Source organism: Apteryx mantelli, chromosome 8 (genome assembly GCF_036417845.1).
Source record: "Apteryx mantelli isolate bAptMan1 chromosome 8, bAptMan1.hap1, whole genome shotgun sequence".
Lineage (NCBI taxonomy): Eukaryota > Metazoa > Chordata > Aves > Apterygiformes > Apterygidae > Apteryx > Apteryx mantelli.
Genome location: NC_089985.1, coordinates 3,662,789 through 3,678,804, shown reverse-complemented (window position 1 = coordinate 3,678,804; position 16,016 = coordinate 3,662,789).

The window sequence follows — 16,016 nt, the reverse complement described above, 5'->3', positions numbered from 1 at the left end:
CACACCCACGTCACGTTCGAAACTCCCACGTCACGTTCGAATCACCCACGTAACGCTCACGTCACGTTCGAATCTCCCACGTCACGCCCACGTCACGTTCGAATCTCCCACGTCACACCCACGTCACGTTCGAAACTCCCACGTCACACCCACGTCACGTTCGAATTACCCACGTCACACCCACGTCACATTCGAATCTCCCACGTCACGCCCACGTCACGTTCGAACCTCCCACGTCACGCCCACTTCACATTCGAATCTCCCACGTCACACCCACGTCACGTTCGAATCTCCCACGTCACGTTCGAATCACCCACGTCACGTCCACGTCACGTTCGAATCTCCTACGTCACACCCACGTCACGTTCGAATCTCCCACGTCACACCCACGTCACGTTCGAATTACACACGTCACGCCCACGTCACATTCGAATCTCCCACGTCACACCCACGTCACGTTCGAATCTGCCACGTCACACCCAGGTCACGTTCGAATCTCAAACGTCACACCCACGTCACGTTCGAAACTCCCACGTCACACCCACGTCACGTTCGAATCTCCCACGTCACACCCACGTCACATTCGAATATCCCACGTCACACCCACGTCACGTTCGAATCTCCCACGTCACACCCACGTCACGTTCGAAACTCCCACGTCACGTTCGAATCACCCACGTAACGCTCACGTCACGTTCGAATCTCCCACGTCACGCCCACGTCACGTTCGAATCTCCCACGTCACACCCACGTCACGTTCGAAACTCCCACGTCACACCCACGTCACGTTCGAATTACCCACGTCACGCCCACGTCACATTCGAATCTCCCACGTCACACCCACGTCACGTTCGAATTACACACGTCACACCCAGGTCACTTTCGAATCTCCCACGTCACACCCACGTCACGTTCGAAACTCCCACGTCACACCCACGTCACGTTCGAATCTCCCACGTCACACCCACGTCACGTTCTAATCTCCCACGTCACGCCCACGTCACGTTCGAATCTCCCACGTCACACCCACGTCACGTTCGAATTACACACGTCACGCCCACGTCACATTCGAATCTCCCACGTCACACCCACGTCACGTTCGAAACTCCCACGTCACACCCACGTCACGTTCTAATCTCCCACGTCACACCCAGGTCACGTTCGAACCTCCGACGTCACACCCACGTCACGTTCGAATTACCCACGTCACGCCCACGTCACATTCGAATCTCCCACGTCACACCCACGTCACGTTCGAATCTCCCACGTCACGTTCGAATCACCCACGTCACGCCCACGTCACGTTCGAATCTCCCACGTCACACCCACCTCACGTTCGAAACACCCACGTCACACCCACGCCACGTTCGAATCTCCCACGTCACACCCACGTCACGTTCGAATCTCCCACGTCACGTTCGAATCACCCACGTCACGCCCACGTCACTTTCGAATCTCCCACGTCACACCCACCTCGCCTTCGAAGCACATATCGAACAACCATGCTCCTCCCTTGCAACAGCCTCACACTGCTAGTGCCAAGGTGTGAGGACAGCTGGTGTAGGCTTGCGGAGGGGAGGCAAGGGAGCCGGGCACTCGTGCTGGGGGCTGTCCTAGGCATGCGGAGGCAACCTCTGCCTTCCCAGTGCTCTTCCTCTGAGCCCTGCTTGGTGGGGGAGCCTTGAAGCTGGGTGGCACACCCTCGCCAATTTCGAACCACCCAGGTCACGTTCGAATCTCCCAGGTCACACCCACGTCACGTTCGAAACTCCCACGTCACACCCACGTCACGTTCTAATCTCCCACGTCACGCCCACGTCACGTTCGAACCTCCCACGTCACGCTCACGTCACGTTCGAATCTCCAACGTCACACCCACGTCACTTTCGAATCTCCCACGTCACGTTCGAATCACCCACGTCACGCCCACGTCACGTTCGAATCTCCCACGTCACACCCACCTCAAGTTCGAAACACCCACGTCACACCCACGCCACGTTCGAAACTCCCACGTCACACCCACGTCACGTTCGAATCTCCCACGTCACACCCAGGTCACGTTCTAATCTCCCACGTCACACCCACGTCACGTTCGAATTACCCACGTCACGCCCACGTCACATTCGAATCTCCCACGTCACGCCCACTTCACATTCGAATCTCCCACGTCACACCCACGTCACGTTCGAATCTCCCACGTCACGTTCGAATCACCCACGTCACGTCCACGTCACGTTCGAATCTCATACGTCACACCCACGTCACGTTCGAATCTCCCACGTCACACCCACGTCACGTTCGAATTACACACGTCACGCCCACGTCACATTCGAATCTCCCACGTCACACCCACGTCACGTTCGAATCTGCCACGTCACACCCACGTCACGTTCGAATCTCCCACGTCACACCCACTTCACACCGATGTCACGTTCGAATACCCCACGTCACACCCCCGTCACGTTCGAATCTCCCACGTCACACCCACGTCACGTTCGAAACTCCCACGTCACACCCACGTCACGTTCGAATCTCCCACGTCACGCCCACGTCACGTTCTAATCTCCCACGTCACGCCCACGTCACGTTCGAACCTCCCACGTCACGCCCACGTCACATTCGAATCTCCCACGTCACACCCACGTCACGTTCGAATCTCCCACGTCACGTTCGAATCACCCACGTCACGCCCACGTCACGTTCGAATCTCCCACGTCACACCCACCTCACGTTCGAAACACCCACGTCACACCCACGTCACGTTCGAATCTCCACGTCACACCCACGTCACGTTCGAATCTCCCACGTCACACCCACGTCACGTTCGAATTACCCACGTCACGCCCACGTCACGTTCGAATCTCCCACGTCACACCCAGGTCACGTTCGAAACTCCCACGTCACACCCACGTCACGTTCGAAACTCCCACGTCACGCCCACGTCACGTTCGAACCTCCCACGTCACGCTCACGTCACGTTCGAATCTCCCACGTCACGTTCGAATCACCCACGTCACGTCCACGTCACGTTCGAATCTCCCACGTCACACCCACGTCACGTTCGAATCTCCCACGTCACACCCACGTCACGTTCGAAACTCCCACGTCACACCCACGTCACGTTCTAATCTCCCACGTCACACCCAGGTCACGTTCGAACCTCCGACGTCACACCCACGTCACGTTCGAATTACCCACGTCACGCCCACGTCACATTCGAATCTCCCACGTCACACCCACGTCACGTTCGAATCTCCCACGTCACGTTCGAATCACCCACGTCACGCCCACGTCACGTTCGAATCTCCCACGTCACACCCACCTCACGTTCGAAACACCCACGTCACACCCACGCCACGTTCGAATCTCCCACGTCACACCCACGTCACGTTCGAATCTCCCACGACACGTTCGAATCACCCACGTCACGTCCACGTCACGTTCGAATCTCCTACGTCACACCCACGTCACGTTCGAATTACACACGTTACGCCCACGTCACATTGGAATCTCCCACGTCACACCCACGTCACGTTCGAAACTCCCACGTCACACCCACGTCACGTTCGAATATCCCACGTCACACCCACGTCACGTTCGAATTACACACGTCACGCCCACGTCACATTCGAATCTCCCACGTCACACCCACCTCAAGTTCGAAACACCCACGTCACACCCACGTCACGTTCGAATCTCCCACGTCACACCCACGTCACGTTCGAATTTCCCACGTCACGCCCACGTCACATTCGAATCTCCCACGTCACACCCACGTCACGTTCGAATCTCCCACGTCACACCCACGTCACGTTCGAATTACCCACGTCACGCCCACGTCACGTTCGAATCTCCACGTCACACCCACCTCACGTTCGAAACACCCACGTCACACCCACGCCACGTTCGAAACTCCCACGTCACACCCACGTCACGTTCGAATCTCCCACGTCACACCCACGTCACGTTCGAATTACCCACGTCACGCCCACGTCACATTCGAATCTCCCACGTCACACCCACGTCACGTTCGAATCTCCCACGTCACGTTCGAATCACCCACGTCACGTCCACGTCACGTTCGAATCTCCTACGTCACACCCACGTCACGTTCGAATCTCCCACGTCACACCCACGTCACGTTCGAATTACACACGTCACGCCCACGTCACATTCGAATCTCCCACGTCACACCCACGTCACGTTCGAATCTCCCAGGTCACGTTCGAATCACCCACGTCACGCCCACGTCACGTTCGAATCTCCCACGTCACACCCACGTCACGTTCGAATCTCCCACGTCACACCCACCTCACGTTCGAAAATCCCACGTGAAACCCACGTCACGTTCTAATCTCACACGTCACGCCCACGTCACGTTCGAACCTCCCACGTCACGCTCACGTCACGTTCGAATCTCCCACGTCACAACCACGTCACGTTCGAATCTCCCACGTCACGTTCGAATTACCCACGTCACGCCCACGTCACGTTCGAATCTCCCACGTCACGCCCACGTCACGTTCGAACCTCCCACGTCACGCCCACTTCACATTCGAATCTCCCACGTCACACCCACGTCACGTTCGAATCTCCCACGTCACGTTCGAATCACCCACGTCACGTCCACGTCACGTTCGAATCTCCTACGTCACACCCACGTCACGTTCGAATCTCCCACGTCACACCCACGTCACGTTCGAATTACACACGTCACGCCCACGTCACATTCGAATCTCCCACGTCACACCCACGTCACGTTCGAATCTGCCACGTCACACCCAGGTCACGTTCGAATCTCAAACGTCACACCCACGTCACGTTCGAAACTCCCACGTCACACCCACGTCACGTTCGAATCTCCCACGTCACACCCACGTCACGTTCGAATCTCCCACGTCACACCCACGTCACATTCGAATATCCCACGTCACACCCACGTCACGTTCGAATCTCCCACGTCACACCCACGTCACGTTCGAAACTCCCACGTCACGTTCGAATCACCCACGTAACGCTCACGTCACGTTCGAATCTCCCACGTCACGCCCACGTCACGTTCGAATCTCCCACGTCACACCCACGTCACGTTCGAAACTCCCACGTCACACCCACGTCACGTTCGAATTACCCACGTCACGCCCACGTCACATTCGAATCTCCCACGTCACACCCACGTCACGTTCGAATTACACACGTCACACCCAGGTCACTTTCGAATCTCCCACGTCACACCCACGTCACGTTCGAAACTCCCACGTCACACCCACGTCACGTTCGAATCTCCCACGTCACACCCACGTCACGTTCTAATCTCCCACGTCACGCCCACGTCACGTTCGAATCTCCCACGTCACACCCACGTCACGTTCGAATTACACACGTCACGCCCACGTCACATTCGAATCTCCCACGTCACACCCACGTCACGTTCGAAACTCCCACGTCACACCCACGTCACGTTCTAATCTCCCACGTCACACCCAGGTCACGTTCGAACCTCCGACGTCACACCCACGTCACGTTCGAATTACCCACGTCACGCCCACGTCACATTCGAATCTCCCACGTCACACCCACGTCACGTTCGAATCTCCCACGTCACGTTCGAATCACCCACGTCACGCCCACGTCACGTTCGAATCTCCCACGTCACACCCACCTCACGTTCGAAACACCCACGTCACACCCACGCCACGTTCGAATCTCCCACGTCACACCCACGTCACGTTCGAATCTCCCACGTCACGTTCGAATCACCCACGTCACGCCCACGTCACTTTCGAATCTCCCACGTCACACCCACCTCGCCTTCGAAGCACATATCGAACAACCATGCTCCTCCCTTGCAACAGCCTCACACTGCTAGTGCCAAGGTGTGAGGACAGCTGGTGTAGGCTTGCGGAGGGGAGGCAAGGGAGCCGGGCACTCGTGCTGGGGGCTGTCCTAGGCATGCGGAGGCAACCTCTGCCTTCCCAGTGCTCTTCCTCTGAGCCCTGCTTGGTGGGGGAGCCTTGAAGCTGGGTGGCACACCCTCGCCAATTTCGAACCACCCAGGTCACGTTCGAATCTCCCAGGTCACACCCACGTCACGTTCGAAACTCCCACGTCACACCCACGTCACGTTCTAATCTCCCACGTCACGCCCACGTCACGTTCGAACCTCCCACGTCACGTTCGAATCACCCACGTCACGCCCACGTCACGTTCGAATCTCCCACGTCACACCCACCTCAAGTTCGAAACACCCACGTCACACCCACGCCACGTTCGAAACTCCCACGTAACACCCACGTCACGTTCGAATCTCCCACGTCACGCCCACGTCACGTTCGAATCTCCCACGTCACACCCACGTCACGTTCGAAACTCCCACGTCACACCCACGTCACGTTCGAATATCCCACGTCACACCCACGTCACGTTCGAATCTCCCACGTCACACCCACGTCACGTTCGAAACTCCCACGTCACGTTCGAATCACCCACGTAACGCTCACGTCACGTTCGAATCTCCCACGTCACGCCCACGTCACGTTCGAATCTCCCACGTCACGTTCGAAACACCCACGTCACACCCACGCCACGTTCGAAACTCCCACGTCACACCCACGTCACGTTCGAATCTCCCACGTCACGCCCACGTCACGTTCGAATCTCCCACGTCACACCCACGTCACGTTCGAATCTCCCACGTCACGCCCACGTCACATTCGAATCTCCCACGTCACACCCACGTCACGTTCGAATCTCCCACGTCACGTTCGAATCACCCACGTCACGTCCACGTCACGTTCGAATCTCCTACGTCACACCCACGCCACGTTCGAATCTCCCACGTCACACCCACGTCACGTTCGAATTACACACGTTACGCCCACGTCACATTGGAATCTCCCACGTCACACCCACGTCACGTTCGAAACTCCCACGTCACACCCACGTCACGTTCGAATCTCCCACGTCACACCCACGTCACGTTCGAATTACACACGTCACGCCCACGTCACATTCGAATCTCCCACGTCACACCCACGTCACGTTCGAATCTCCCACGTCACACCCACGTCACATTCGAATCTCCCACGTCACACCCACGTCACGTTCTAATCTCCCACGTCACACCCACGTCACGTTCGAAACTCCCACGTCACACCCACGTCACGTTCGAATTACCCACGTCACGCCCACGTCAATTCGAATCTCCCACGTCACACCCACGTCACGTTCGAATATCCCACGTCACGTTCGAATCACCCACGTCACGCCCACGTCACGTTCGAATCTCCCACGTCACGCCCACCTCACGTTCGAACCTCCCACGTCAAACCCACGTCACTTTCGAATCTCCCACGTCACACCCACGTCACATTCGAAACTCCCACGTCACACCCACGTCACGTTCTAATCTCCCACGACACGCCCACGTCACGTTCGAACCTGCCACGTCACGCTCACGTCACGTTCGAATCTCCCACGTCACACCCACGTCACGTTCGAATTACCCACGTCACTCCCACGTCACATTCGAATCTCCCACGTCACACCCACGTCACGTTCGAATCTCCCACGTCACGTTCGAATCACCCACGTCACGCCCACGTCACGTTCGAATCTCCCACGTCACACCCACCTCACGTTCGAAACACCCACGTCACACCCACGCCACTTTCGAAACTCCCACGTCACACCCATGTCACGTTCGAATCTCCCACGTCACACCCACGTCACGTTCGAACCTCCGACGTCACGCTCACGTCACGTTCGAATCTCCCACGTCACACCCACGTCACGTTCGAATCTCCCACGTCACGTTCGAATCACCCACGTCACGCCCACGTCACGTTCGAATCTCCCACGTCACACCCACGTCACGTTCGAATTACCCACGTCACGCCCACGTCACATTCGAATCTCCCACGTCACACCCACGTCACGTTCGAATTACACACGTCACGCCCACGTCACATTCGAATCTCCCACGTCACACCCACGTCACGTTCGAATCTCCCACGTCACGTTCGAATCACCCACGTCACGTCCACGTCACGTTCGAATCTCCTACGTCACACCCACGTCACGTTCGAATCACCCCCGTCACACCCACCTCGCCTTCGAAGCACATATCGAGCAACCATGCTCCTCCCTTGCAACAGCCTCACACTGCTAGTGCCAAGGAGTGAGGACAGCTGGTGTAGGCTTGCGGAGGGGAGGCAAGGGAGCCGGGCACTCGTGCTGGGGGCTGTCCTAGGCATGCGGAGGCAACCTCTGCCTTCCCAGTGCTCTTCCTCTGAGCCCTGCTTGGTGGGGGAGCCTTGAAGCAGGGTGGCACACCCTCGCCAATTTCGAACCACCCAGGTCACGTTCGAATCTGTCACGTCACACCCACGTCACGTTCGAATCTCCCACGTCACACCCACGTCACGTTCGAATTACACACGTCACGCCCACGTCACATTCGAATCTCCCACGTCACACCCACGTCACGTTCGAATCTCCCACGTCACGTTCGAATCACCCACGTCACGTCCACGTCACGTTCGAATCTCCTACGTCACACCCACGTCACGTTCGAATCTCCCACGTCACACCCACGTCACGTTCGAATTACACACGTCACGCCCACGTCACATTCGAATCTCCCACGTCACACCCACGTCACGTTCGAATCTGCCACGTCACACCCAGGTCACGTTCGAATCTCCCACGTCACACCCACGTCACGTTCGAAACTCCCACGTCACACCCACGTCACGTTCGAATCTCCCACGTCACACCCACGTCACGTTCGAATCTCCCACGTCACACCCACGTCACATTCGAATATCCCACGTCACACCCACGTCACGTTCGAATCTCCCACGTCACACCCACGTCACGTTCGAAACTCCCACGTCACGTTCGAATCACCCACGTAACGCTCACGTCACGTTCGAATCTCCCACGTCACACCCACGTCACGTTCGAAACTCCCACGTCACACCCACGTCACGTTCGAATTACCCACGTCACGCCCACGTCACATTCGAATCTCCCACGTCACACCCACGTCACGTTCGAATTACACACGTCACACCCAGGTCACTTTCGAATCTCCCACGTCACACCCACGTCACGTTCGAAACTCCCACGTCACACCCACGTCACGTTCGAATCTCCCACGTCACACCCACGTCACGTTCTAATCTCCCACGTCACGCCCACGTCACGTTCGAATCTCCCACGTCACACCCACGTCACGTTCGAATTACACACGTCACGCCCACGTCACATTCGAATCTCCCACGTCACACCCACGTCACGTTCGAAACTCCCACGTCACACCCACGTCACGTTCTAATCTCCCACGTCACACCCAGGTCACGTTCGAAACTCCCACGTCACACCCACGTCACGTTCGAATTACCCACGTCACGCCCACGTCACATTCGAATCTCCCACGTCACACCCACGTCACGTTCGAATCTCCCACGTCACGTTCGAATCACCCACGTCACGCCCACGTCACGTTCGAATCTCCCACGTCACACCCACCTCACGTTCGAAACACCCACGTCACACCCACGCCACGTTCGAATCTCCCACGTCACACCCACGTCACGTTCGAATCTCCCACGTCACGTTCGAATCACCCACGTCACGCCCACGTCACTTTCGAATCTCCCACGTCACGCCCACCTCGCCTTCGAAGCACATATCGAACAACCATGCTCCTCCCTTGCAACAGCCTCACACTGCTAGTGCCAAGGAGTGAGGACAGCTGCTGTAGGCTTGCGGAGGGGAGGCAAGGGAGCCGGGCACTCGTGCTGGGGGCTGTCCTAGGCATGCGGAGGCAACCTCTGCCTTCCCAGTGCTCTTCCTCTGAGCCCTGCTTGGTGGGGGAGCCTTGAAGCTGGGTGGCACACCCTCGCCAATTTCGAACCACCCAGGTCACGTTCGAATCTCCCAGGTCACACCCACGTCACGTTCGAAACTCCCACGTCACACCCACGTCACGTTCTAATCTCCCACGTCACGCCCACGTCACGTTCGAACCTCCCACGTCACGCTCACGTCACGTTCGAATCTCCCACGTCACACCCACGTCACGTTCGAATCTCCCACGTCACGTTCGAATCACCCACGTCACGCCCACGTCACGTTCGAATCTCCCACGTCACACCCACCTCAAGTTCGAAACACCCACGTCACACCCACGCCACGTTCGAAACTCCAACGTCACACCCACGTCACGTTCGAATCTCCCACGTCACACCCAGGTCACGTTCTAATCTCCCACGTCACACCCACGTCACGTGCGAATTACCCACGTCACGCCCACGTCACATTCGAATCTCCCACGTCACGCCCACTTCACATTCGAATCTCCCACGTCACACCCACGTCACGTTCGAATCTCCCACGTCACGTTCGAATCACCCACGTCACACCCACGTCACGTTCGAATCTCCTACGTCACACCCACGTCACGTTCGAATCTCCCACGTCACACCCACGTCACGTTCGAATTACACACGTCACGCCCACGTCACATTCGAATCTCCCACGTCACACCCACGTCACGTTCGAATCTGCCACGTCACACCCAGGTCACGTTCGAATCTCCCACGTCACACCCACGTCACGTTCGAAACTCCCACGTCACACCCACGTCACGTTCGAATCTCCCACGTCACACCCACGTCACGTTCGAATCTCCCACGTCACGTTCGAATTACCCACGTCACGCCCACGTCAAGTTCGAAACTCCCACGTCACACCCACGTCACGTTCGAATCTCCCACGTCACGCCCACGTTACGTTCGAACCTCCCACGTCACGCCCACTTCACATTCGAATCTCCCACGTCACACCCACGTCACGTTCGAATCTCCCACGTCACACCCACGTCACGTTCGAATTACACACGTCACGCCCACGTCACATTCGAATCTCCCACGTCACACCCACGTCACGTTCGAATCTGCCACGTCACACCCAGGTCACGTTCGAATCTCCCACGTCACACCCACGTCACGTTCGAAACTCCCACGTCACACCCACGTCACGTTCGAATCTCCCACGTCACACCCACGTCACGTTCGAATCTCCCACGTCACACCCACGTCACGTTCTAATCTCCCACGTCACACCCACGTCACGTTCGAATTACACACGTCACGCCCACGTCACATTCGAATCTCCCACGTCACACCCACGTCACGTTCGAATCTCCCACGTCACACCCACGTCACGTTCGAATCTCCCACGTCACGCCCACGTCACGTTCGAACCTCCCACGTCACGCTCACGTCACGTTCGAATCTCCCAGGTCACGCCCACGTCACGTTCGAATCTCCCACGTCACGTTCGAATTACACGTCACGCCCACGTCACGTTCGTATCTCCCACGTCACACCCACGTCACGTTCGAAACTCCCACGTCACGTTCGAATCACCCACGTAACGCTCACGTCACGTTCGAATCTCCCACGTCACGCCCACGTCACGTTCGAATCTCCCACGTCACGTTCGAAACACCCACGTCACACCCACCTCACGTTCGAAACACCCACGTCACACCCACGCCACGTTCGAATCTCCCACGTCACACCCACGTCACGTTCGAATCTCCCACGTCACACCCACGTCACTTTCGAATCTCCCACGTCACACCCACGTCACGTTCGAATCTCCCACGTCACACCCACGTCACTTTCGAATCTCCCACGTCACACCCACCTCGCCTTCGAAGCACATATCGAACAACCATGCTCCTCCCTTGCAACAGCCTCACACTGCTAGTGCCAAGGAGTGAGGACAGCTGGTGTAGGCTTGCGGAGGGGAGGCAAGGGAGCCGGGCACTCGTGCTGGGGGCTGTCCTAGGCATGCGGAGGCAACCTCTGCCTTCCCAGTGCTCTTCCTCTGAGCCCTGCTTGGTGGGGGAGCCTTGAAGCAGGGTGGCACACCCTCGCCAATTTCGAACCACCCAGGTCACGTTCGAATCTGTCACGTCACACCCACGTCACGTTCGAATCTCCCACGTCACACCCACGTCACGTTCGAATTACACACGTCACGCCCACGTCACATTCGAATCTCCCACGTCACACCCACGTCACGTTCGAATCTCCCACGTCACGTTCGAATCACCCACGTCACGTCCACGTCACGTTCGAATCTCCTACGTCACACCCACGTCACGTTCGAATCTCCCACGTCACACCCACGTCACGTTCGAATTACACACGTCACGCCCACGTCACGTTCGAATCTCCCACGTCACACCCACGTCACGTTCGAATCTCCCACGTCACACCCACGTCACGTTCGAAACTCCCACGTCACACCCACGTCACGTTCGAATCTCCCACGTCACACCCACGTCACGTTCGGATCTCCCACGTCACACCCACGTCACATTCGAATATCCCACGTCACACCCACGTCACGTTCGAATCTCCCACGTCACACCCACGTCACGTTCGAAACTCCCACGTCACGTTCGAATCACCCACGTAACGCTCACGTCACGTTCGAATCTCCCACGTCACGCCCACGTCACTTTCGAATCTCCCACGTCACGTTCGAAACACCCACGTCACACCCACGCCACGTTCGAAACTCCCACGTCACACCCACGTCACGTTCGAATCTCCCACGTCACGCCCACGTCACGTTCGAATCTCCCACGTCACACCCACGTCACGTTCGAATCTCCCACGTCACGCCCACGTCACATTCGAATCTCCCACGTCACACCCACGTCACCTTCGAATCTCCCACGTCACGTTCGAATCACCCACGTCACGTCCACGTCACGTTCGAATCTCCTACGTCACACCCACGCCACGTTCGAATCTCCCACGTCACACCCACGTCACGTTCGAATTACACACGTTACGCCCACGTCACATTGGAATCTCCCACGTCACACCCACGTCACGTTCGAAACTCCCACGTCACACCCACGTCACGTTCGAATCTCCCACGTCACACCCACGTCACGTTCGAATTACACACGTCACGCCCACGTCACATTCGAATCTCCCACGTCACACCCACGTCACGTTCGAATCTCCCACGTCACACCCACGTCACATTCGAATCTCCCACGTCACACCCACGTCACGTTCTAATCTCCCACGTCACACCCACGTCACGTTCGAAACTCCCACGTCACACCCACGTCACGTTCGAATTACCCACGTCACGCCCACGTCAATTCGAATCTCCCACGTCACACCCACGTCACGTTCGAATCTCCCACGTCACGTTCGAATCACCCACGTCACGCCCACGTCACGTTCGAATCTCCCACGTCACGCCCACCTCACGTTCGAACCTCCCACGTCAAACCCACGTCACTTTCGAATCTCCCACGTCACACCCACGTCACATTCGAAACTCCCACGTCACACCCACGTCACGTTCTAATCTCCCACGACACGCCCACGTCACGTTCGAACCTGCCACGTCACGCTCACGTCACGTTCGAATCTCCCACGTCACACCCACGTCACGTTCGAATTACCCACGTCACTCCCACGTCACATTCGAATCTCCCACGTCACACCCACGTCACGTTCGAATCTCCCACGTCACGTTCGAATCACCCACGTCACGCCCACGTCACGTTCGAATCTCCCACGTCACACCCACCTCACGTTCGAAACACCCACGTCACACCCACGCCACGTTCGAAACTCCCACGTCACACCCATGTCACGTTCGAATCTCCCACGTCACACCCACGTCACGTTCGAACCTCCGACGTCACGCTCACGTCACGTTCGAATCTCCCACGTCACACCCACGTCACGTTCGAATCTCCCACGTCACGTTCGAATCACCCACGTCACGCCCACGTCACGTTCGAATCTCCCACGTCACACCCACGTCACGTTCGAATTACCCACGTCACGCCCACGTCACATTCGAATCTCCCACGTCACACCCACGTCACGTTCGAATTACACACGTCACGCCCACGTCACATTCGAATCTCCCACGTCACACCCACGTCACGTTCGAATCTCCCACGTCACGTTCGAATCACCCACGTCACGTCCACGTCACGTTCGAATCTCCTACGTCACACCCACGTCACGTTCGAATCACCCCCGTCACACCCACCTCGCCTTCGAAGCACATATCGAGCAACCATGCTCCTCCCTTGCAACAGCCTCACACTGCTAGTGCCAAGGAGTGAGGACAGCTGGTGTAGGCTTGCGGAGGGGAGGCAAGGGAGCCGGGCACTCGTGCTGGGGGCTGTCCTAGGCATGCGGAGGCAACCTCTGCCTTCCCAGTGCTCTTCCTCTGAGCCCTGCTTGGTGGGGGAGCCTTGAAGCAGGGTGGCACACCCTCGCCAATTTCGAACCACCCAGGTCACGTTCGAATCTGTCACGTCACACCCACGTCACGTTCGAATCTCCCACGTCACACCCACGTCACGTTCGAATTACACACGTCACGCCCACGTCACATTCGAATCTCCCACGTCACACCCACGTCACGTTCGAATCTCCCACGTCACGTTCGAATCACCCACGTCACGTCCACGTCACGTTCGAATCTCCTACGTCACACCCACGTCACGTTCGAATCTCCCACGTCACACCCACGTCACGTTCGAATTACACACGTCACGCCCACGTCACATTCGAATCTCCCACGTCACACCCACGTCACGTTCGAATCTGCCACGTCACACCCAGGTCACGTTCGAATCTCCCACGTCACACCCACGTCACGTTCGAAACTCCCACGTCACACCCACGTCACGTTCGAATCTCCCACGTCACACCCACGTCACGTTCGAATCTCCCACGTCACACCCACGTCACATTCGAATATCCCACGTCACACCCACGTCACGTTCGAATCTCCCACGTCACACCCACGTCACGTTCGAAACTCCCACGTCACGTTCGAATCACCCACGTAACGCTCACGTCACGTTCGAATCTCCCACGTCACACCCACGTCACGTTCGAAACTCCCACGTCACACCCACGTCACGTTCGAATTACCCACGTCACGCCCACGTCACATTCGAATCTCCCACGTCACACCCACGTCACGTTCGAATTACACACGTCACACCCAGGTCACTTTCGAATCTCCCACGTCACACCCACGTCACGTTCGAAACTCCCACGTCACACCCACGTCACGTTCGAATCTCCCACGTCACACCCACGTCACGTTCTAATCTCCCACGTCACGCCCACGTCACGTTCGAATCTCCCACGTCACACCCACGTCACGTTCGAATTACACACGTCACGCCCACGTCACATTCGAATCTCCCACGTCACACCCACGTCACGTTCGAAACTCCCACGTCACACCCACGTCACGTTCTAATCTCCCACGTCACACCCAGGTCACGTTCGAAACTCCCACGTCACACCCACGTCACGTTCGAATTACCCACGTCACGCCCACGTCACATTCGAATCTCCCACGTCACACCCACGTCACGTTCGAATCTCCCACGTCACGTTCGAATCACCCACGTCACGCCCACGTCACGTTCGAATCTCCCACGTCACACCCACCTCACGTTCGAAACACCCACGTCACACCCACGCCACGTTCGAATCTCCCACGTCACACCCACGTCACGTTCGAATCTCCCACGTCACGTTCGAATCACCCACGTCACGCCCACGTCACTTTCGAATCTCCCACGTCACACCCACCTCGCCTTCGAAGCACATATCGAACAACCATGCTCCTCCCTTGCAACAGCCTCACAGTGCTAGTGCCAAGGTGTGAGGACAGCTGGTGTAGGCTTGCGGAGGGGAGGCAAGGGAGCCGGGCACTCGTGCTGGGGGCTGTCCTAGGCATGCGGAGGCAACCTCTGCCTTCCCAGTGCTCTTCCTCTGAGCCCTGCTTGGTGGGGGAGCCTTGAAGCTGGGTGGCACACCCTCGCCAATTTCGAACCACCCAGGTCACGTTCGAATCTCCCAGGTCACACCCACGTCACGTTCGAAACTCCCACGTCACACCCACGTCACGTTCTAATCTCC